This window comes from Canis lupus, chromosome 6 (assembly GCF_011100685.1).
Source record: "Canis lupus familiaris isolate Mischka breed German Shepherd chromosome 6, alternate assembly UU_Cfam_GSD_1.0, whole genome shotgun sequence".
Taxonomy (NCBI): domain Eukaryota; kingdom Metazoa; phylum Chordata; class Mammalia; order Carnivora; family Canidae; genus Canis; species Canis lupus.
The window spans coordinates 76,851,189-76,874,457 of record NC_049227.1 but is presented as its reverse complement, the minus strand read 5'-3'; the positions used below and the strand labels follow the sequence as shown (position 1 = coordinate 76,874,457).

The 23,269-nt window shown below is 38.3% G+C and overlaps 1 long non-coding RNA gene and 1 other non-coding gene across 3 annotated transcripts in view; both read left to right on the top strand.

Moving 5' to 3' along the window:
- LOC111096462 overlaps positions 1–22,917 on the top strand; it is a 50,328-nt gene extending 27,411 nt beyond the window's left edge. Inside the window, exons 3-5 of one of the 2 annotated variants that reach the window (XR_005361457.1) lie at positions 7,546–7,654; positions 11,299–11,444; positions 11,997–12,310. This is a non-coding gene — a long non-coding RNA (uncharacterized LOC111096462). Of the gene's footprint in view, positions 1–7,545; positions 7,655–11,298; positions 11,445–11,996; positions 12,311–22,358 lie in introns of those variants that run through there. The other variant, XR_005361458.1, reaches the window with a different exon arrangement.
- On the top strand, positions 13,765–13,871 carry LOC119872465. The gene has a single exon (XR_005361534.1). It is a non-coding gene; the product is annotated as a U6 spliceosomal RNA (small nuclear RNA).
- Positions 22,918–23,269: the final 352 nt, after the last annotated feature.

The following is a 23,269-nucleotide window of genomic DNA, read 5'->3' as shown; positions in this document are numbered from 1 at the left end:
ATATGGAATATTAACTATCACCAACAATATTTCAAAATCCAAAGAAAAAGAAGCAAAGGGATCAACCTCTGCTTGGCCACGAGAGGCACAGACAAAATTTGTAACGATGCTTAATTACACCCTTTGCATCAACTCAGACTGGATTGCATAATTACGTCGATGATCCCAACAGGCTATTTCATCTAGAAATAATATTCTACTCTGCTCTTCTCCCTGTGAAGGCAAAGATGACTCTTCCACTTACCAGTAATCATATATATGCCTAGTACATTCTGAAATATCAGATTGGAAATTTTCAAAGTACACCTTGGGTTTCAGTTGTCATGCTGGATAGTCTATTATGTGCCATTCGAATTGGCAAAGGGATGACCTTGTTCTATAAACACACTCGAATTGTTATTAACAAAGGCAGGTGCTCAAAGTCACTATTAAATAACATGCTCCCTAGAAAAACGATTATAATTTCTTTATATATTATACACACACACACTTGAAGTATAATTGTCTGTTTTTAGACTATAATATTAGAAATGCAGATGTATAGCTTCTCTGAGTCTCAGTGTCTATGTCTACACTAGGATAATAGCACCCACTTACACACACGACTATTGGACACACTGAGTAAGATAATGTATGTGAAACACCTTATAAGAATATGACAGATAATAATCATTTAATAGATGTTATCTACTCTCCCATTTTCATTCATGAAATTTGAGGAAATCTTGACAGTTAGTTATTTCTACAAAGTAGTGTTGTACCCCAAGAGCAAATCTAGCTTGGGTGGACATATCACCATATCAATTTAGTCATTTGGATTAATCTTCCGGTCTTAATTGGTTTAAAACAATCCTGGCTGGTTTCACATTTGCTAATATGCAATATCATACTGCAGTGACCACGATGGCTTTCATTTATTGATAACTATGCTCTGTGCATTATTCCTGTACCTAAAGGTTTTCTGAAAGGCAAAAATTTACTCCCTTCATTTTGCAAGTTAAAAAAGTTCAGGAACCATGAGATTAGGAGACACACATAATCTCTACAGCTAGCAAATTCCAAAGCTAGTAACCGAGCAGTTGTGCTGGCTCTCCAGCTTCTACATTTCCCCCACACTGCATGAACTCCCTTTTGTTTTCTCATTTATTTCTCACCAGCCTATGAGACACAGCCTTTGTGATATTCATGGTATTATCTTCACTGAATGATACAGTTCAAGGCATAGGGTAGATCCTAAATAATTTCATGAAAGACAAAAGGACTCTTAAGCACAACTAACGTAATCCAGTCCAGCTCAATAAATAGCTCTAAAGGTTTACCCAATAGGCCTATAAAATTCTGGTTGTAGGAAAATTACAGTCCTAGATAAGAAATATTGTAGCTGTAGTTTCCTAAATCAGTCTGTGTTTTATTACCTGGGAACTTGCAATGTCGTAGGGGACTCCATATGTGTGACGCTAACATCCCACCAGACCCAGTGCACTGAGCTAAGCATCATGCGATGTGTGTGGGTATACACTCGGCTTCTGCTTCAGGTGGTCAGAAAAGTGTCAATGGAGGGGCTTCGCATGGTGATATCTGACGTGGACTTTTAAAGACGAGCAGAATTTCAATTCATGACAACAGAGAAAATGACATTTTCAGCAGAGGGGGAAGTACTGGGAAAATAGAAAAAAGTAGCTTGTAAAAAAGTAGCGTTTGCGTAAAGGTTGTACTTAGACATAGTTTAGGCGACTCAAGGAACTTCTATGATTCCAGAAGTGACACGCTTGCTTAATTCGAACTCAAAGTAACCACAGAAGCTGAGCATTCATACTTCATCTTCAGGAGTCAGAAACAGTGGCCAACTTTTATCAAAAAGTTTGCCTTTCTCTCTGCCCTTGCAAGGCATGACGGGGAAAAGTCAGCTGTTACCCTTGACTGCTGTAGAAGTAGCTGAATGTGAGTTAAATGGAAGGAGCAGTAAAAGATAAGCCCAAGGAGAAGGAAAGGAGTACGATCAAAGAAATCCTTGAAGTGTTAATTGCAATCACTGAAAAAGAGGTAACATGAAGCTGAGAGTAAGATGATCTACTATAAATAGAATTTGAATGCAGAATATTAGAAGGTCAGCAGATGGGGCTCTAAGAGGTGAAAATTACATAGATATTCAGACTAAGAAATAAAGCGATGTGATAAATTCAGAAAAAGATGAGATGAGTCCAAAACTAGGAGATAAATTTTCACTTTGTGGGTTAAACCAGCTAAATACAAAGAGTACAGATAAAACCAGCTCTTTGCAGAAGTAATTAGAGGATAAAATGACTCCCAAAATAAAGCAGAGAGCAGACAGTTTGTGAAAATAGAATCCACAGACCAGCATGTGGTCCTAGGAATACAGGGCATATAAAGGAAAGTGTATAGACTCTTGGTAAAAATTGTATTGAAGTTTGCACGCTCTCTCCAGCTCTTAGGATTGTTGGCCTCGGACAAGTCACTTACCCTCGTTGATCCTCAGTTTCCACATCTGTATAATTTCTCTGATTATACCCTTGGAGGCCGTAGAGGAGTGGGACTGCAGAATCAGACTGTTGAATTCAACTCTTAGCTCTACAACTTACCATCTGTGAACGTCGAATAAGACAATTTTCTTGCCTCGTTGTTTTTTTCCTCTGTAAGATATGAATAATATATGTTACAACATTTATAAAGAATTATTTCTAGGAGGTGAAAGGCAAGCTATCAAAACTTGTGAAAGCAAAATGGAATAATTGTATTATGATCTCAGGATTGGGAAGGATTTTTTTTTTCAAAGAAACAATGTTTATAAATTATAAAAAAAAAAAGACTAATAAACTTGATGATAAAATTAAAAGCCAGTGAAGAGAGCAAAAGAAAAACCATAAACTGGGTCAAGATATCAGGAACTCGCACGAAATGTTAAATATTGATATTCAGGATATAGTAACAGCACCTCCAGCAAACCTTACAAATCAGTAAGATAAAAGACAATAAGCCCATAGAGAAGAAAGGGAGTTATTAACAGTACCCTCAAAATTCTGGTTCATTGAGATGGAGTGGGAAAGGAAGGAGATAGATATTCTATTTCTAAAGCTGGGTGGCGAATACTTAGGTGTTCATTTATCGTTACTCACATCTTATACACTTTCGTTAGTAATAATACATATTTCTCAAGACATTTCTAAAAAACGGAGATTGAAATAAGTACCTACTTCATCAGGTTGCTATGAAGATAAAGAAGTTATTTAGAACAGTACCTGAAATATAGTAAATAATTAATAAGTGATGATGATGATGATAATCTTAAAACGTTCGAAGCATTGTAAACAGTTAATAAAAGGTAGATATTGTTTTTAAGCGATTGTCTAGGGAGACAATAGGTGACTAGAGAGAGTGTGGTCTGCACGGAGACCAGAAGAAACCCTCCAGGTCCCACAAGTAGAGGTGGTTCGTCACAACACTGTAGGCCTGTCATACCAGCCCTTACGAGCTCCTGGCTGGCACAAAAGTGCATGTAATAACCTACAGTTTCTCATACGACTATTCTCAGAGGAATATAATATGCAAATCAAGCAGTATAAATACTCTGCTCTTTTCATTAGCTTTATTACACTTTTTTCCATTGATAGAGAAACGTCTTATTTTACGTCTCAATCTCTTCTGAGTTTATTTAGTGGAAGTTTTAGCCTTCCAAAATCAGAGAGCATCAATAAAATTATGTTTCTAGACCAGTGAAGCAGAAGACTGGTTCCTGGATCACGATCCAGCCTCAGCAGTGGAGCCTGGCCTGAGCCACCCAGCAGACTCCTCTCTGATGCGTCTCAACTAAAAAAGATTGAAGAAAAAAATTGAAAAATGTTTTGATAAGAGACTGTTTTGGTTAAGGTTCTTGGCAAAGATATGGAGTAGCAAGTATACGTTGTCTCTTGAGATCATTTAAACAAACCGGCATGGCCCCTGGTTTCCTGTTTTGAGTTCAATTCTGAAGTATTGTCTACTGAGTGTAAATGAGGTTAAGCATGGAGACAAGGAAGGTGTGTAATAGGTAGCAGGATATGAATTGATGGGGAAGCACCGATCATCAAACCAAAGAGGGGAGTGATATTTTATGTGTTTTTTTTTTTAAGACATGCAGTGTCAAGACAAAAACTATAGCTGCTTGCTCCTTATAAATGCGGAGAGAAGTTCCCTAAGACTGTTGAGCACTTGTTCTGTGTACAACTTATAGCATGAGAAGTGTAATAAATTTTACTCCTATTGTCTAGGTTTAAAAATAAAAATGTTCAGCAAAGGGTAGCCCGGGTGGCTCAGCGGTTTAGCGCTGCTTTCAGCCCAGGGTGTGATCCTGTAGACCCAGGATCGAGTCCCACGTCGGGCTCCTGCGTGGAGCCTGCTTCTCCCTCTGCCTGTGTCTCTGCCTCTCTCTCTCTCTCTCTCTCTCACGAATAAATAAATAAAATCTTTTAAAAACAGGTTCAGCAAAACCGCACATTTAGGTATTATTTGTATGCGTGTGTAGTTGCAGAATCTGGTTTAAGAATCTGCTCCTAGGTTGATCAGTACTTTCAAAACCGTGAGGTAATCACCAAGAGAATTGATAGAGTTTATACAAATGGAGATTGTAATAAAATGAGAGACATTGTGTTTTCTAACCATAATATAATAGTAGTTGAAATTAATTTCTCAAAAGCTAGAAAATTTGACGGAGACAAATAGAAGAAGGTTAAATTCCCATTAGAGCAGATGAATTGTCCTTAATGGTAAGCAGGTTGATAAATAGGAGAAGAGATGCTCTCTCTTCTCAAAATACCCAAGAGGAGCATTAAAGAAACATTTTTCTGACTCTTGTTAAAATGGAAAAGCAGACTATTTGGGGTCTATGGGGTTTTGCAATATGGGAGAGAGATTGGAGTAAACTCCAAACACAACAAGAAAAAGTGGGGATTTATAGCCAAGTTACAGAATAGGGGTCTATGAATGGAAAATTCCTAAGAGACACCAGGGATGAGGAGGGATTTGGCCAAACTGGCAAGGCAGGTTTCTTCCTGAAGGCAGATCAGAGTGACCGGATAGCATCTGGGGAGATAGTGAGAGATGAGGAACTGGATCAGATATCGAGGACAGGAGAATCTGCCTCAACCAACTTACTAGGATTCTTACTAACACCCAGCTCTTGAAGACACACCCAGGGATGGGACCCAGGCAGCCTCAGAGGAACCTGCTTGGGGAACCTGGTCAAGGAGAGGGTCTTTGTCTTATTAACAATTGGCAATAAATAATACAAAGAAAGTTCTCAGGAGAGAGCAAAATGGACCTAGAAAGTATGACGCCAAGTGAAAGATCTAGTCAGAGAAAGACGATATGTTTCACTCAGTTGTGAAATTTAAGGAACAAAACAAACAAGTAAAGGGGAAAAGAGAGGCAAACCAAGAAACAGACTCTTAACTGTAGAGAACAAACGGATGGTTCCCAGAGGGGACGTGGGTGGGGGTGGGTGAGAGAGGTGATGGGGATTAAGGAGGGCACTTGTGATGAGCACCGGGTGATGTACGGAAGTGTTAAATCACTATATCGTACATCCAAATTTAATGTAGCAATGCTAATTAACTGAAATTAAAATAAAAACTTTTTTAAAAATCTCAAAAGAAGGAATAAAGCCCCACACCCTAAGCCTGCATGTAGAAATTATGGGGGATGAGGGGTCCTTGCATAGAATTTCTAAAGGTAAAGAAAATGGAGCAAATGGTATACACACCACTAAGTGTAATGAGGTAAGCGTGATAACTCCAGTTGATAAGGAGAGAGGGTAGATAGGTAGGTAGGTAAGAAGGTAGGTAAACAGAGACTAGCAGTGCAGGTCATTTTTACTTGGGAAGTTGCAACGATGCTGGTAGGAAGAGGTTTGATTTGGGATATATTTTGTTTTGTTTTGTTTTGTTTTTGTTTTTGTTTTGTTTTTTTTGGGGGGGGATATATTTTGATAGAATAATGAACAGGATATAGTGACAGACTGCATTTAAAGTATGAGAAAAAGAGAGGAGTGTGAGAAGATTCTAAGTGTAAGGCCTGGTCACCCAGGTGAATAGTGGTTCCACTTAAACATGGGCGAGACGACTACGGAGGCAGCATACAGAGTTTTCTTTGGACATGTTAAATTTCAGATGCTGGTGAGACATCTAAGTGGAAATATCAACTAGGTATTTGAATGTACCAGAGGCAGTACCCTAAGAAAAGGCCCACACATTTTAAAATTATTATGGAACGAAGATCAATCAAAAATTAAGAATGATTTGGCAACGTATGCAAAAAGTCCAGCACTTCAGTATAATTTATTTCAGCAACATTAATCAACAAACATCATGAATTTATTTAAAAAAAAAATCCTTAGGGTGAAGCTAAAATCTCTGCACAGTCCACAAGCCAAGAAGTGGGGGAAGCCCTTTGTGATGCTGCCAAACCTGCCTGAGATCCCTGTCGAGTCCCCTGAAACATCTGAGGACGGCTTCCAGCCAAACTTTGGCTGCACTTTTAATGGCATATGGGTGGAAGGTATAATGACCAGCACGATGAAGCAAAAGATGTTGCTAAGGCTATTTCCACAAAGCAAAGAATATTTTATAAAGTGGAGACAACAAGCCATACTTATCATCAACTACATGCTGTTTTTGGATAGGATCTTGTTTAGAGTCTGGAAAAAAAAACACACACACAAGAAGATAAAGCTAAGTAGAAAGTCATAAACTTCAGTTAAAAATATGCAGAGTGTTAAAGGAGTATCCTGGGAAGAACTGAGATTCCATCGTATGTGAAACGATGAATGGACTTGGAAGGGACATCACGGTCAGGCTGCCCTTGAAAACCTGACTGGTGGCCCCTCAGAGGAAGAGCTGGCCACTTGCTTGCCTTCCTACGTACGTGCCACCTTTCACAGGCTTCGAGAACTGTCTTTTAGGAGCACAACTCATATTTTACTTCTCCCATTTCTCAAATATTTAGTCGAGGTCCTCCATTATCTGATATCAAACTATTTTTCGTGCCACGCGTTCCACGCGCTGTGTCTCCTTGTGTTTCTCTCTGTTGTCCTTGTCTTATGTTCTGCTTTAACCTTTGGAAAACATTTTCCTATAGAATTTTTCTCATCCTTCTAGACCCGGGTTCAATGTCTTCTCCTCTAAGGAGCTTGATCATCCAACCATAGTGAATCTTTGTTTCCTCTATTTCTTTTCCTTAGTTAAGTTTGACTTCACGAGCAAGTACTACAGTTGTTATAAAGTTGTTAATTTTCCCAGTGAGACTGTGAACACCAGGAGGCCAAACACCATGTTTCATTCCTTATGTTGGTATTTCTTCAGCCTTTAGCAAAGTGCCATGGTCACTATGTTCAAGACAGACCTGAAATCATGAATTTTAAAATGTTTTATCAGGGCCTGAGATAGGATTTAATTCATCTTAGCTCTTGATATTTATATTAGTAATTTTAACACAATTAAAACCATAGGGTTTTTTTTTCTCTTAATTCCAATTTTTCCATTTATCTACCTATAGATTGAAGTGGAAGCCAGAAGTTTGGGATAAGGCTTAATCACAGGTCTTTCCCCTTATCCAGCATATTAAACAATGAACATAATAGCAATGAACAATGACCACAATAAAGGTAGGTATGGTCCTGGGAATTTTAAAAGAAGTTTCTATTTCTTTCTTTTTGTTCCCCAGTCAGGCTGCAAGATTTGGAAGTTTTAGATTTGAATACAGGGGTGAATTTCAGGGTCAGTGCACCAGATAACTTAACCAAGAACCATTTATAAAGTTCTTGATGTTTCTGTGGAAAGATGCTATGAAAGAACAAATGACTTTTCTTTATGGCTTCACTTCATTTCACTTCATTTATAGTTATTCATTTCAAAGTTAACAGGCTTTATCTTTATCCTTATTCTCTGTATTCAGCTTTATTAAAACAAACTGTTCTCCAGGAGGAAATTATTATAGATTATAGAACCGCATGTCACATAGAAATATAACAAAATAAATCCTTGGTAAAGTATAATCCTTAGTTTTTAAAAAAAATAAGTTATCTATCTTTTAATTTTAATTGGTATTTCTGAAATGATTGACCACTTTGGAGCATTGGAACTTGCTGGGATTTAATATATCCATCAAGAAACTAGGTGGTAGATGATGTTTTTAAGATAGACTTGGCAATTCCTCATTCTGTTCCTGTACATCATTGACATTATAAGCTAGGTTTATCCCTCATTGTGAAGGCAGCTTAGCTCCTGAAAAAGCTGTCGAAGATTTTTTTTTTTTTCAAAAAGAAAAGGAAGAAGACAATTATGGAAGAATTAGTTACAATGCAAAATCTTGTTATCACTATGCTCCTACGGAGAACATTTATTGTTATAGGCTGAACTGTGTCCTCCCCAAGGCATTCAGGTTGAAGTCCTAACCCACACTGTCTCAGCATGTGACTATACTTGAAGATATGGCCTTTAAAGAGATGTTTAAACGAAAATGAGACCATCGGGGTGGGCCCTAATTCAATCTGACTGATACACATATAGAAGGATTTTGGACACACAAAGAGTCACCAGATATACAAGATGAGGGAGGGCTGATTCTTTCCAGTGCTTCCCATGACTGGATGTTTACATTTGTCTGATCCGGGGGTGCAGCTTTAAAATTCTCACTGCAACCCCAACCTAAGCCGTTTTCTTAAGAGCTAAGTAAGCTAACTTTTGGGTTCCATCTTATTTATTGCTTTGTCTATTCACTTGGCTTCCAATTCAGGTGAAAAAAAAAAGGGACGGAATTCATTTATGTATTTAAAACTCAACATAAAAGAAATTAAACATCAAGTTCGAGAAATCATAGACTCTGTGCATGATAAATATTTTATTACAGACTAATTGATTATGATCCACAAGCTAGGTAAACCAGTGACAAGACAGCTGATAGGCACATTTTGACTCTAAAACTGGAGATGACTTGTTGGTGATTGGTTTTGTTCAATTTGCCACCTATAAATCACATTTCCAGTCTGTTCGTGGTCTTATTATTTTCATGTCTTACTTATCCTCTGGCTTTTGGACGTTTTATTAATTATAACCCATTTTTCAAGATGAACAACAAGCTCAGGGGTAAAAAAAAAAAAGAGCTAAATTTTATGATGTTTGATTTTAGTAAAAAGGGAAATCCTGGCTTAGCGGTGTTTTCCAATTATCCAAGCTATAAAACTAGTATGTTAATGATACCTACAATGAAAACTCATTGCATCTGAGTATGAACCATTCCATACCAGTACGTGCATATTATAGCAAAAATTTAAGTACTGTACATAGTCTAACTCATTTAATCCTTGTATCAACTTCAAGATGAAAAGGGAGTATAATGTGGTTAAAAGTACTTTGCCCAGAGTCGCCTAGCTGGCAGAAGTGGAGCTGAGAATTGAACTTTGGCTTTTGGATTCCAAAGCTAATGTGTTCACCACAAAAACTTGCTACCTGCCCAAAGCCCTTGGCATTGAGAGCCACACACAACCTTTCAATAATGGGAAGCCCCAGAATCAGTTCAGGAGGTCATCGTTCAACTAGAGAAGGAGATTAACTGTTGAACCAGTGACTTATTTCAATGCACATAGAAAATAATTTGAAAAGTTTGACACGTAATTCAAACAGGACTTCTCTTATTTTTTCCCCCAACAAGTCTACCAAAAATCCTTTTTTTAGTGAAATTAAAGAAAATGGTAATTTAGCCATTGCTATAACTGCTTTAAACAAATTGATGACTTTTTAATCACATTTTTTTACAGCTCATGGGGAAAGAAAGTCCAGTTAATTTTGCCAACAACATAATCTCTTAGTGTTTTAAGATTCCTAAGTAAACTATCCGGAAAAACAAACACTAAAATACTATTCAGCAAAACGAAACTTACATATGAGAGCTAACCTAAAAGTTGCCCCACACAAGTAAATGATCAAAGGGTCTGTTTTTATTAAACTTCGTTTACGGAACAAAAACTCCCATTTGGTTCTTCTTTATTACAAATAAACTTCCTAAACATTAGCAGATTTCCTTAATTGCCACCGCGAACATGTTCTCCTCTATTAAAATCTAAATCTGGATCATGTGAAAATAACAGTGTAAGTAAAGTGAGTCTTACCTCATGTGCTAGATGAGCTAAATATAGTTCTACAAAATATGTATCTCTGCTGAGTCGGTCACTCACAAAAAAAAATAAAAATGACCTCAAACGCAACATGAAGCTCCCTGAAAGCACATGCACAGAAATTTAATGAGTATTAATGATATTCTAAAAGAGATGCTAGACTTGTTAGCGGTGAGCAGGAAAGCCTAGATCATGCTAATGTTAGAGCCGAACAGATTCCCTAAATGCCTTTCTTGTTGATGCGAGATTCCTGTTTCCATGGCAACCTGCAGTGAGTTAAGAAGAGTACTGTTAAACTGTGCTGCAATTTTGCTTAGTCTCTCTGAAAGAAAAATGTCAGAAGAAACCATTTCTCTATCCATAGTTGTAATCAGAGATCGTCTACCTCCACCCACAAGCTTCTGTTTTTGCTCCTGAAGAAGAAATTAAAGGCAGTAAATCAGAAATATGTTGAATGATCTACTGCGTTCTAGATGAGCTACGGACCCTGTACTGGATCCAAGAATCACATTTGCAGCCCGTGAGCCCTGGAAAATCTGTAGGAAGGGATCAGAACAGATAATGGTGCTAAATAATGAACAGGGAAAATAATGAGGAAAGCATCCTTACCCTGATTCCTAGAGGCTGGCTTTAAATTTGTTACAGCACCTCCCCTAGGGTAGTGCATTTCTCTGTCCTGTTTTTGAAGCTCTGGCATTCTTTGCATTTTGAAAAGAATGGAAACATAAGGAATATTTCTGTTGTTCTGCAAGGAATCTAAATCAAAGCTCTGACAAGGGATGTCTGTCCACACGTTTGCTTGGGCTTTCCTAATTCATTCATTATCCTGCTCAAGACCGAAAGATTCCTCCTGAATGACAGAGGCAGCATGTCCATTGGCAAGTATCCCAGACCATTCAAGGGGGAGGATGTAAGTGAAAATCAAAGATCCTGATACAGGGCGCCTTTTATACGAAATGCCGTGATAGGAACACACAGTCAACTTTAAAAATCACGTTTATTTTGATGTGTCCCAGGACGCCCGTAGCTACCACTTATGGCATACCCGCCGTGCTCTAGGCATTACGCTTTACGTACAGCTTCGTATTGATTGTCATACAAGTTCACAAGGTAGGAACTATGAATATTATCTTCAGTTTTACAGATGAGGAAATTACCGAGTAAATCACCTAGAGTCACGCTTCCCTAGGAAAAATGTTGGAGTGATGAGGCGGACTGTGAGGCTGCCTACCTATCTTTGAACCAGTCTTCTGCTGTTAATAACAACAACAACAGAGAATATGTATGTATCCCGAGCTAGATCTAGATTGATAGATCGATAGGTACATAAATACAAGCGTCTACAGTAGGTATGTTAGCACTATAGCCGAGGGAAGCAGGCTGGTTGGAGCGGGGACACTGGTGGGGACGCTAACAGCCCAGCCAGAGTTCAGGGGCCTCCAACACGGGCAACTGCTGCTCAGCCCCCACTGGTGTTTGTCCCATGGAAATGGAAACGCAGGCTGCATGTGGCCAGACTCTTTTTTTTTATTGGCGTTCAATTTGCCAATATATAGCATAACCCCCAGCGCTCATCCCACCAAGTGCCCCCCTCAGTGCCCATCACCCAGGCACCCCAACCCCCCGCCCACCTCCCTTTCCACCACCCCTTGTTCGTTTCCCAGAGTTAGGAGTCTCTCATGTGGCCAGACTCTTATTACTTTCCAAGACAACCCACTAATTCCAATGCTCAGGTGAAGTCTACGCATTTTTAAATGTGAGTACAAAAGAGAAATGTGAGAACCAAGAAGAAGTTCTGCCCCAAGCTTTCTTATTGTTTTTCTCTCTCTTTTAGGAATTAATCATTCTCTCGAAAAACTGAAATAATTTCACGAAAGAACCCGACTTCCCTCCAAAAACAATTCCAAGGACAGAAATGAACAAAGAAATAGGAGTGCTAGAATTGGGGGTAGAATTTGAGTGGTAGAGTTTCTGATAGATAAAGCGGAAAGAACAGTTGTATAGACAACATTCAGAGGTAATGCCCAGTTCTGATTTTGGTTTCACATACTGAACTTCTCATAAAAATGGGATGCTTTCTTTTTCTTCCTCAATGTTTGATTTTTTTTACAAATGTTTACAATGTTTGATTTTTTTTTATTTTTTTATACAACAATCAAAGTAGAACAGAATTCTATTTACTTAATTCAGTAACATTAAAAGAAAACTTGTATGATTTTCTCCTGTGTCATGGTGCAAAGTGGCAAGTTTAATTTAGTTCATCTGAAAGATGGTAATAAGCACACAGCAGAAATGAGTAATTTAGATTTTGAAAGCTCCTGCTATTATAGGCACCCAAGGTATCAAGGATTGAGAGATCTTTAAGACATACACCCCCCACAGCAATGGCCCCTTTCAGACAGCAAGGATGAAGCTGAATTACACTGGAAAGTGTTTATTATTGATTATCTTATTACATTTACTTTTAATGACAGAAGGTCAAATTACATGGCTGTGTACAGAATTACATTTCTATATATAGAAAAAAAGAATCTCCTTGTTTCATCTTAACTGTCTCATTAAAGGAACAATAAAAATCTCTCTTGGGTGGGCAGGATATGGATATGTTTGTTCAAAATGTCCTACTGATTTTCTCAGGCACTGTTAATATTAAATATCAATAAATCATTTTGTTGGAATAGTGGTATTAGACCATTTCCTCATAATTTACTACAGTCATTAACTGACCAAATAAAAGACCCAAAGTTACATGAAAGTGAGCATGATCATAAAAGTAAATTTGAGTGCTCACAGTGGTCTAGCAACACATGTAATGATTTATGAATATGGCTCCTACAATGATATTTCGGGGATTTTTTTTCTCATTTTACAGAGCTGTGAGACTATAAAGCAAACAAACTCAACCGGCATTAATAGCAGCCAATCAGACCTAATGAATTTTGAAATGGAAGCACATATGGATGGAAGTAAAATCTTGTGTTTTGGGAATCTGAATTTTAGGCCCAGAGAGGGAACCAGAACCAACACTTGAACTTCCATTTTCCTTCAATCACACACTATACTTGTTATCTACTATTTCTTAATAATGATAATAATGATATTAGACAATAATATATTTAGTTCTTACTATATACCAGGCCTGGTGCTGTGTATATATATGTTTTCTCATTTAATGCACATGACAACTTTGATATAGGGGATGTTATCTTTATGTTATAGGGTAGGAGACTGAGACAAAGAGCTTAAGTGGCTCACCTAATCATAACTAGTAAGGACTAGAGCAAAGATATGAAGACACCTTTTTTCACACTAATGCCCTCACCACTCCAGTGCGGCAATACTACTGTTATGCTGCTATTACAGTCTCGTGAATCCAGGACACAAGTGGATTTCTCTGGATGACAAAACGCAGAGAGCTGACTAGGCTGAGCAAGCCACTCAATCACCGGGATGTCATCTCCTTTGCAAAATGAGAATAACACCTTTGCACTGCCAACTCCATGGGATTATTGTGAAGATGAAATGGGGAAATGTACATAAGAATAATTTGAGCAATAGCGACTGCTAGCAAATATAAATTATTGTCAATATACCATTGGTGTCTGCTCGCTTCGGCAGCACATGTACTAAAATTGGAACGATCCAGAGAAGATTGGCATGGCCCCTGTGCCAGGATGACATGCAAATTAGTGAAGCGTTCCATATATACCATTGGTGAATCCAGTCAATTGTAGGAATATTTATTTTGCAGAGGGCAATCAAAAACATATATTTTCTGAGATGCCTGGGTAGCTCAGCTGGCCAAGTATCTGACTCTTGATTTTGGCTCAGGTCATGATCTCAGGGTCATGAGATCGAGCCCCATGTGGGGCTCTGTGCTCAGGGGAGAGTCTGCTTGAGATTCTCTTCCTCTCTCTCTGTCTAAAATAAATAAATCTTTTTTAAAGACTTTATTTTTCTCTTACTTTTGATTTAACCCAATCTAGAAAACAACAAAAGAGCTAGACAGATGGAAATTGAAATATGAGCATGAGAAGATGATGGCATACAGGAATGGCATAGACATGTGGTAAAAATGGAATTTCTAATCTTCCTACACTGTAATCTAGACCTTTGAATAGACGAACAGTGAAACCTGAGTTTACAGAAAGTTCCCTTACTCTTCATCAGCAACTTTTGGGGCTGGGGAGAAGAAGGTAGAAAGACTGGGAATCCCCCCTATTTAGGATTTCTTATTAGATGAATTCCAGATATAAAATCATGGACAATATGCTCTTCCCTACCAACTTCTGCTGGGAAAAGCAAGGAAGGGGGCTAAAGACCTGGAGGGTTTAGTGATAAGCTTTCCTAATGCAAATCAAGGAAGTGGGTGAGAACCATCTTCAAATAGTAACCTAAATGTCAATTGCTACAATTGTTGTGGGATCATAGACTATTTCAAGCTAAATAAAAATAAGCAATAAACACTAAATCTGACTAAAGCAAATTATGAGATCATTATGTTTAGAACTGTAAAAAGATTCTGCTTAACATAACATGTCCTGGGCTGCATTGCATTGTTCAGTTTGCCCCTGAAGTCTTTATTGACTACATATGTTGAAATTTATTGAGCCTCTTTAATGTACATTCTTTTTAATATCTTTTCCTCTTCTCTAAATGGAGTTAAAGAGTATGTAACAAATTAGGAAAAATGGAAGCCTAACTTTAATGATGAAGGATAGCAGAATGTGCTACCTCAAAATATGCCACTTTGGCATAAGGATTATTTTGAGCTAAAATCAATTGAAAGAAGCAGATGCAAGGAAAGCTCTCTGCCCACCTCCTATTTGTCTAAAAGTAGGACAGAAATTTGTAAAGGTGTCCCCTTTTCCCCTCTTTACCAGAGAGGACAAAAGTTAATCATTGGAGACGATTCTAAGCTTTATCAGCCCAGAGAAGGCATCAAAGAAGTCAGCATAACAAATTTTGCTAAAACTAGCATTTATCTACCCCTCGTTTCCCCATATATTTGTCTTCCCACATTTGCTGCCCCTGAAAGCTGCAAGTCCTTCCCCTTCGTCTTGTCACTTCTGTAAAATCTATCATTATTTTGGTAAGATGTTATATAAGTTTAAATTCCAACCACACCTGTGAATTACTCATCTCTGAGTCCTCCCACACGTATGCATGTGATGCACATGCTAATAAACTTCTGGGTTTTCTTCTTATCTTTATAATGTATCTTTTGTTCATCTAATTTATAGGACCCTAACCAAGGAACCTAAGATGAGTAGAAGAGGAAAATATTTTTTTTCCCTTCCCTACACTGAGAACCACTTAGAAAATTTTTGACTTAAAATATCCCAGAACAATGGCCCCTGTGAATTTGGTTCCGTCCTTCCTTTACAGCCTCACTGCCCCAAACTGCCTCCCCAAATGCACACACTAACACAATTTATATCCCAAACACATCACACTTCCCACTCATGCAAGAACTCCAAGCTCTTTTATACATCCAAACTTTTGTATTTCCAATTTCCACTGTCCAACATGACATAATGTCTCTTTGTGGAACAACAGAGGTCTGCTCGTCTTTCAAGATGGAGCCTAAGTGACCCTACTTGAACAAAGATTTCCAGAACTCCTAGACACAGTGATCCTCTGTGCTCCTTAACTACTGTGTTCACGTCCCTATTACCCATTTGCCATGTCCTACATGTAGTAGGATGTCCTGTTTGAACCCAGACTGAGTCAGGCTGTGTGTATTACTAGTGGGGTGGTGGCTGCAATTTGCACAAGTATTTTGCATAAGATTTTTTTTAATGCTTTTTGGTTAAAGGACAGGGAAATTTTTGTTTTGTTTGTGTTTTATCTGTTTGTCTCGAGCTCTTGAGAGACATAAATAAAAATAGAAAAACAACAGAGCATATGTCCCTGCTTAATCCTTTGGATAAGTTGTTGGCTTTTTTAGAGAGAGAAAGAATTACAGCTGGAGACATTTTTTTTTTTTTCTGAGAGTCTGTGAGACCCTGTGTCCCTCTGGGCTCTGCTACAGAACACACTATTAACTAAATGTAACTCAAAATTAGATCAAGGGCAATATCCTTACACTGTGGTATAGGGGAGAGGGGTGGCTTAGGGTCACCATCAAAAATGGTGAAGTTCCCATAAGGCATTTCATGAGAACAGGACAGTGTTTTTCCTCCCCTCCTGGGGCTCACCTAATCAGTGTGTCTACTATAAAGTCTCTGAGCTGATGGATCAGTTCATGTTCCAGAAGAAGCACCTTTTGGATATTTCTAGAAATCTCTGGGGATATTTTGCAAGAGGCAGGAAAGTCCTGAGTAAGCAGGTAGGAGAAAGAGCAAGATTGAGAGTCTTTGGGATGCTGGGTTACATATTCTCTAGAGCATTAAAGACCTAGAATACAGCTGGGTAGCTTTTACTGTCAGTACAAATTGCCACTCTCATTGTTTCATTGCGTGCTCATATATCCCTGTAGGCTGTGCTTCTGGTCAGAAATGATGTCTAAATAATCAAATTGGATGCACCTTATCCAACATGTATAATCATTGAATGAAAGAATGAATGGCTACAGATTAAATCAAAGAACACAACTGATTGTTGCTTTGTGCAAGTTTGATTCCCAACCACTTATTTTTCTTTATGTATCAGAATTCTTGTCAAATTACCTAAAGTCATGGAAGAGCCAGGGGAAATTGAGAAAACTGTTCAACTTGAACATCTTACCAAGGCAAAGCAACCCAGTAATCTACCTTTATATTTTGTGGGCCACACAAGTGTTCTCCATTGCTAAACAGCGTTCCAGTCCTACAATAAGAGTAGTATAGTGGAGAAAAGCGCAGCTTTAGAGTCCAATAGCCTAGACTGAACCTTTGGTCTGTCACTCTGAGCTTTGTGTCCTTGGCTAATCACTTGTGCTTTCTATTTAAATTCTGTCATTTGTTTAATAAGGAGAATAATACCTACCTTGGCAGGTTGTAGTGAATATTAAATAGATATCATTAAAGTATCCATAATAATCACTGGCAGGTGATAAGCCTTCATCCAATGTTAGCCACTTAATACTTATTTACTGAACTCTATGTCACTTAGTGAGGTCTTAGCGTGGCCAAAAAGTGCTAACTGCAGCCACTTATTCAGGCTTGAATTATTTCTTATACTGTAGTTTCATTTTTGTAATACCAAGAGTAGGACTGGATGGACGTACTGACTATCAGCAATAGCATGTGTTAACTTTTTTTGGTAGGAAGATGATTTAAAATACCTACCGTGCGTTACATCTGCATTCCTGGCCTTGTTAAAAAAAAAAAAAAAAAAAAAGTCAAATGCTTTCTCAAACTTTATCTTTGGCCTTTTGTTTTTCCTTCCATTTTAACTATCAGACCTACTGCTGATAGTTATTGACCTCCTATGGAGATTCTGGTTTCCCGGTGATGCATGTACTCACACAGTTGCCAGGCCATAAATTGACCCATCAGTAGGTGAGAACAACTCATTCCAATCTGACCATTACTCTATTCCAGAGAGCTGCAATTAGAACTCTAACAATGGATATATGAACTCCTAGGGAAAAGGTTACAAAGCAGGGGCACAGAGATGCTTAGGAAGCACATGAAGTCATAATTAAAAATGAGAATTTGTGCTTTAGAAAATGGATATTAAATTGGGAGAATAATTTCTGTCTACTGGCAATCTGCCCATTCCTTCTGCAGGTAGCAGGGGATGCTATTATTTCTCTGATGGATCATGCTTTAGTAATTGCAGTGTCAGTACATTTTAAAACACCTTGCTACGAATCAGACTGAGGTGGCCATGCACTCAGCAGAAGTTACTGCATTCTGAAAAAGTCAGGCACAATAATCACATGCTTTGTAGAGGATTAGGGAGGTGTGAAATCTAGATTTAAATGGAAGCAAAACGAGTGCGCTTAGTTTTGCAAGTGAAATTCCTGTGCTTGTTGGTCACTTGTGTGTATTCCTTTTTCTCTACAGAGCATGAATGCTAGGAGATAGAAGCCAAATTTCCTATTTTGGTATAAGTCATCCTCATTTGCCATATTACTGAAACTATAATTTATCTTCATCAGGTTACATTTACAGTATTATTATCAGTCGCAGGATATAGCAGATTCTCATAATTTTTGGTTTTATCATGAGGCCACGTTGAAAGGGGTCCTAAAAGAACTTGAGAACGTTTGGAGATTTTTGCCTTTTGCTGCACGACTAGTTTTCTTTCTCTCTGATCCCTTATCGTATCATTTCACTGTTTTCAAGACTTCAGTCTCTTGTCATTTCTCTTAGAATAGAGTTGTAAGACAAAATATAGAACATTTAGTGAAATTTGAATTTCAGATAAATAACGAATAATTTTTAGTATAACTATATCCCATTTATTGCAAATGTTGCTTTGTACATATTTGTACTAAAAATTATTTGCTTATTTTTAAATCTGAAATTTAAATTAAACTGAGAGTCTTATATTTTTATTTTCTTAATCTGATAAACCTACTTTAGAACAAATATCTCAACCTCACAGCCAAGCTCTAAACAATGCTTCTCCTATATACAGATCTGTACATCTTCTACTTTTTTTTTTTTTGCACCAGTCATATTGGATTTAATTCATTAAATATATTATTTGCTCTCTCAGTGCCATGCCTTTGCACAGCTATTCCCTTTGGCCTAGAAAATCTGTGCTCCCACCACCAACCATCAATATTATTTCTTTGCCTACCCCAACAACTTATATTTGTTCGGGTCTTTGAAAGGTTCACCCGGAAAGCCAATATGAACAGTCTTATCCTTGTTAGGGTTATAGTGGAGGCAATAAATAAAAACCCTGCCCTGATCTCTTGAGTTAGTAGCCAACTGAGAAATAAGATGTAGAAGAAAAACAGAGAAGTAGCAAAATTGACTGAAGAATATGATTATAAATTTGCAGCCAAATGGACTTCCACAGCTATCCCTGGATTGGTCTTAATCCTCCAAATTGTAGGCATCATGGAGAGCAGGCTAGAGTGCCATTCCCAAAGGAGAGAGGAACAGGGCTAAGCTGAGACTCTTCTCCAAAACTGATGAGTCAAACAAGTCACTCTTCCTCCATTGGGACTGAAGAGAAACTAAGAAGCTTCTTTTTAAAACTTTCCTTTTAGGAAAAGGAAGTTGAGTAGAAATTCTCCTCCCGCCATTGTCTTCCCCTTTAAAAAATTGGAAATGAGGAATACATGTTTGTTTTCAGTGCTTTCAGCTTTTTATTCCTTCAACTCCCTGAGTTTATTCATCAAGTTTATGGTCAACTATTGGTATAGCTAGTTTGCCAGCAGGGAGAAGTTAGGATGGTCATGCTACTATGTTAATGAGGACACCTCATTATATCAACCACTCATCCTTTAAAGTCCTGACAGGCAACTGGTGGGCAGATTAGCTTTTGCCTCCCACATGAGGCAGAATGGAACTAACTTCAAAGTCCTTCTGAATCCTAGATAGAAAATCCACTCTTTATTTAGTTTTTCATCTTGAATCACAAATAGATCTATTATCTAAAAACAATCCTAAAGAAGTTCCAAATTTGAATTAAATCCTATTATGAAGAGTATGGATATAAAGGGTACCCCAAAAGTTATATCCCTTTCTCTTTACAAAAGCAAATAAAGTTCAAAATTCTTTAATCCAATTTCTTATTCTATTCAGTCTGACCCAGAGAGATCCCCAATCCAATGGTTCAACAGATTTGGGTTGAATAGACAGCAGCCTGTTTGCTACTGAAAGAGTTTAGTTTCTAAAGCATATCCAGTGTGGAATTAATCCGACCTAAAGCCCCTTGTGTGAAAAAATCATTCTAATGTTTGGACACAAAAGATTATCACATCAATGCATCTTATAAAATTTAAAAATTCAGGTGCATCTCTAGCCTCCACAGAATGCTATTCCCAGAATCCAGAACTCTGTGCAGTCCAGGCCCATGCTCTTGTTCCTAGAAATGAGAGCAGACACTTGGTGGCTGAGGGAAAGAGGAAAGCTATAAGGAATCTTGATTTTGAGTTTTGCCAGCATGTCTGTTTTTTTTTTTTTAAGTTTTTATTTAAATTCCAGTTAATTAACATAGTGTAATAGTAGTTTCAGTTGTACAATGTAGTAATTCAACAGTTCCGTACAATACCTTGTATGCATCATCAGCAAGTGTACTTCTTTTTAAAAAATCTTTAAAATTTTTTGTTTCAGATTTGTATGTAAATTCTTCTAGTCAGTTAACATACAGTATAATATTAGTTTCAGAAGTAGAATTTAGTGATTCATCACTTACATTTGACACCCAATGTTCATCACAAGTGCCTTCCTTAATACTTGTCACCCATTTAACCCATCCTCCCATCCACCTCCCCTCCAGCAACTCTCAGTTTGTTCTGTTAACTATAGTTAATAGTCTGTTTCTTGGTTTGCCTCTCTCTCTCTCTCTCTCTCTTTCTCTCTCTTTTTATTTCCCTTTGCATGTTTGTTTTGTTTCTTAAATTCCACAGATGAGTGACTTGTGCTGTTGATTTTAGCCATCCTGACAGGGGTGAGGTGATACCTCATTTCCCTGATGGTGAGTGATGTTGAGCATCTTTCCATGTGTCTGTTGGTCATCTGGGTGTATTCTTTGGAAAAATGTCTATTCATGTCTTCTGCCCATTTTTTAATTGGATTATTCATTTTTGGGGTGTTGAGTTCTAGAAGTTCTTAATATATTTGGGCTATAGCTAGTTATCAGATATGCCATTTGCAAATATCTTCTCTCATTCTGTAGGTTGCCTTTTAGTTTTGTTGATTGTTTCCTTTGCTGTGTAGTAGCTTTTTTATTTTGATGGAGTCCCAATGGTCTATTTTTTGCTTTTGTTTCCCTTGCCTCAGGAGACTAGTAAGAGACTGCTATGGCTGACGTCAAAGAGGCTGCTGCCTGTGTTCTCCTCTAGTATTTTTATGGTTTCAGGCCTCACATTTAAGTCTTTAATCCATTTTTAAATTTATTTTTGTGTATGGTAGAAGAAAGTGGTCCAGTTTCATTCTTCTGCATGTCGCTGTCCAATTTTTCCAACACCATTTCTTGAAGAGATTGTCTTTTTTTCCATTGGATCTTCTTTCTTGCTTTGTCAAAGATTAATTGACCATAGAATTGTGGGTCCATTTCTGTGTTTTCTATTTCATAGAAAACAGAATAGCATGTTAATTTGTGCCAGTTATCTGAAGGCTACAGCCTGCGCAATTAAAATTCTTAGGAGAAAAACTCCCATAAAGTTATGTGTAGCACCATGTTTGCCATTTGTAGGGAGGAAGGATCCACCTACGTACCATCTCAGCTCTCAAAGAACAGTATTTCAGACATCCCTGCCCCATTTCAAAGACATTAGAACTGGGTACAAGCGGCAGCTTCAGTCATCAGATCTTATTAGACATGTCCTTCTTCCTTGTCTGGCACGTGTAAAACCTCTTTTCCCTTCAAAAATTCCTGGTGTCAAAGACCATGTTATGAGTTTTGTTTAGTGACATAAGTTCTACCCTTTTCTTGTGAGTAGGCCCTTTACTTTTGTTTCATAGTGGTTACTCCCATTGCTTCTTTTGATAAAAGTTTTTTGACACTTGAAAACTCCATATTCTCCATATTTATTTATGTTGGAAAATCACGATGCAGTCTCCTGCATCATAAGTGCTATGGATGCTCCCAGAGCCTGAGCCACGTGGGGCTAGTGAGCACCGAGGCACCTGCCATCTGCTCCTCAATACCCCGCCTTTTCCAGGTTCTCTTTAGAGAAGTAACCCCAAAAGCAACTCTCTTTTTCCATTCTTTGTGTTTCATCATCCTTATTGACTCAGAAATAATACAACTATCATGTTCTTTAATTCACCTTGATCTTTTGAAGTTTTCATTTTTCCTTTGTTATTATTCTGCATAGTCCCCGGTTGTTACAATACTTCATGTCACCATCCTCAATAACCAGAGACAAAGACTCCAAATATATAAACTTACGAAGCACTGCTAAGTCTCAGTGCCTTCTCAGCTTAAGCCAAAATCCTCCCTCTCTCGAGCCAATGGAGTAATTTGGTTCTTAAATGCCACATTTTTGTATTTACTTCTAAGATATTTGGCAAAGGCACCAAGATGATGGAGTATAAGTTACTCTGATAAATAACATATTTATTTTCTCCTCTGAGTTTAGAATCCATTAAGAAATTAGGCCTGGACAGATGGATGGATGTCAAAATACCAGCTCAGTTTTAGTTCCAGGAAGCTGACTGGAGAATGTGCGTTGGCTGATGCCGAAGCCCGAGTTCAACCAACTCTTCAGCATTTCCTGCTCTGCCACTGCAAGGCCAGAGCCTCTCTCCTGAACCGGCTCCTCAGGGGAAGCTAGATTATGGTGCGCGAGGCCTTGAGGCTCTTCATTCGAAAGAGAAACCGGAGAGATTGAGCATCCTCACTTCCCTCCTTGCGACTCAGCATTCATTCAGCATTTCCTCACTTGCAGAAGGGAGCGAAGGTGCGGGGAGAAGATAAAAATGAGAGGGTTGAGGAATTAGCGTCCTGCTCTCAACTCTCCTGTCTGAGTTCGTGCTTCCCTTTATGAGCTTTACAGCCACCCTTCTTTTCATTCTGTCGGTCTTCTGATAGGTAACGTCCTTGAGGGCAGCGTTGTTTGCCTTCCTTGCCAATATAGCCTTGGCACCTGGCACAGTGGTGGCGCTCAGGGGATATTTGCTGAATAAATACATGTTTACTTGGGCTCACTATTGTGGAATTCTGAGGCAGCACAGTGCTTGATAAACCTGATTGCAGCAATTGGCAATGGTATCACCTGGAGACCCAAACAGAAGGCACCCCTTCCGCTCTCTTTCCGTAGCACAGGAATAACTCGCATGGCTCTGATATTCACCATGTCACTGTCCCTTGTGTGTCCTATTTCTGGCAGTGCAGAGTATCATTGAATAGCCCCAGGGGCCCATCAATCATTTTTTTTCTTCTCCTCCTATGCAGTGGCAGCAGGATAATATTCTAGGTATCTGTCCCCTGAGAGTACTGACTCGTTTCCAGAAACATCACCTCTCATAGAATGCAAGGTTAATGGGGTAT